At 31.5% G+C, this 2324-nt stretch overlaps 1 pseudogene; it reads left to right on the forward strand.

Annotated features, from left to right (window-relative positions):
- The first annotated feature begins 1298 nt into the window (after window positions 1-1298).
- LOC112064612 (trace amine-associated receptor 3-like) lies at window positions 1299-1914 on the forward strand (annotated as a pseudogene).
- Window positions 1915-2324: the final 410 nt, after the last annotated feature.

Here is a 2324-nt window from a genome sequence, read left to right on the forward strand (position 1 = left end):
ATTTTATGCAGAGCTCAGAGATACATATGGACTTTGATATATGACATCTACATTGGGGAAAGGACGGTCTACTCAATAAATGGAGCTGAAAAAAGATGGTTTATGTGAAAAAAATAAATTATGTTCTCACTTCACACCATACACAATTACAGATGAATTTAAAACTTAAATATTAAAAGCAAAATTTAAAATTTTCAGTAGAAAATACAGATGGCGATTTTTCTGACTTTGAAGTAAGGAAGAATTTTTTTTAAATAAACTTACAAAACTTAAATGATTGATAAATTTAGCTATATGAAAGAACTTTTGTTTATCAAAAAATTACCTGAAAGGAAAAGAAAAGGCAAGTTATCCATGGGGAGAATATATTTCCCACATATATAATAACTGATAAAAGGTTATTATTAGGATGTAAAAATAACTTGTATAATTCAAGAAGAAAAGGAAAATGTTAATCAAAAAGAAAAGAAATGACAGGATTTCACAGAAGGGAAAAAATTAAGAATAATAAACACACAAACAAGTGTTCTCTCTAACTGGAAATCAGGAAAATGCAAATCAAGACTACAGTAAAATACCACTTTTCATTCATTAAATTGTCAAACATTTAACCGTGTTAATATCATGTGCTGTATGTAAGTCAATGGAATTTCTACATATTGATTGTGAGAATGTAGGTCAGTACAGCCATTTTGAAATAAAATTTGTTTAGTATGAAGTTGAATATTCATGTTCTTTTACTCCTTAATTACAATTTCATGTATATTTACAAGAAAGTCTCTCGAATATAAGCATCAGGAAAACTTGCGCAAGAATATTCAAAATAGCACCATTCACAATAGCAAAAGAACTAGAAATAATTCAAATATCTATTGATAGGAGAAAAGATTATTATATAGTAGTGAAAATGAATGAACTAGTTACATATAGTATAAAATTGAGTGGAAAAATAAGAGCAAGACAAATTCTAAAAGACAACAAATTGCATGATACTCATTTTATAAATAATTCAAAAAACAAACCCAACAATATTTTGATTTAATCATACAAACATACACAATAAAGCTATTAAAAGAATACAGAAACTGATAAACACAAAATTCAGGTAACCCTGCGGTGATAGGCAGAAAGCAGAATATAGGGGTATGGACACTACTGTCAAGCTAGTTCACAGTCATGGGTATTCATTATGTTACAAACGAATAAAGCAAGACGTATGGCATGATTAATTGTGATTAATTAATTAATTCAAATTCTGCATACCTGAGTTTCATTAAAAAATGTGAACAATTATATTGCTAACCACCTCCATGATAACGCGGCTGTTGACATTTTGTTGGTCAGCCCCTACTCTTTTTTCTTTTGGTTTAGTTCTATCTAAGGCCAATGTTTCTGGTATGCAGAGCTATGAGATTCTCATTGCTTGCTTCAATTTCTATGCACTTACTTTCAACAAATTTGGGGGGACAATACTGTTCACTACATGTTTTTTTACTCCTGGCTCTATTATTGGTATTGGTTGATATTTCTGGCAAAATCTTTATTGTTTCCAAATGATATGCTCGAGTTATCAGCAACATGCTTGCAAACACAAAGGGGGAAGTGAAAAAAAATTTATCTAAGGAAAAGGATCGGAAAGCAGCTAAGACCCTGGGTATAGTAATGGGCGTGTTTCTAGCTAGCTGGTTGCCTTGTTTTTTTGCTGTTTTGATCGACCCATATCTAGACTATTGTACTCCCATAATAGTACTTGATTTTTAGTGTGGCTTGGGTACTTCAACTCTACTTGCAATCCCCTCATTCCTGGCTTTTTTTAATCCATGGTTTCTGAAAGCTCTTAAATACATATTGTCAGGAAAAATATTTAGCTCCCATTCAGAAATTGCAAATCTGTTTCCTGAAACACATTCATAAAAAAGCCATTACAAAAGTGAATAAAGTATTGAAAATGACACTGTTATTATTTTGACCTGAAGCATGTACCTCACATCCCCAGATCACTGCAAATATTATTCTATTAAATTTCAGTAATCCTAGATCCAGCTATAATTTAATAATAGAATTTAAATATATAGGGTCAACTTGTGTCTTGAAGCATAATATTCAATAAGGACTACTCCCCTCATTACAGTTTTTACTCCCTGTACTTGTTGTAGAAAAGCAAATGTTCATAATAAATGTATGATTGGTAGCCCATGAGTATTTTTATATTTACCAAAGAATATTTACTAACCCCATCTGACTGGTAGTCTTGAAGTGAACATTTTAGGCTGTGTCCAGGAAGAGACAGTAGGTTGTGAGAAGCACTGCTGGCATCCTTCTTC

This window comes from Physeter macrocephalus, chromosome 10 (genome assembly GCF_002837175.3).
Source record: "Physeter macrocephalus isolate SW-GA chromosome 10, ASM283717v5, whole genome shotgun sequence".
NCBI lineage: Eukaryota > Metazoa > Chordata > Mammalia > Artiodactyla > Physeteridae > Physeter > Physeter macrocephalus.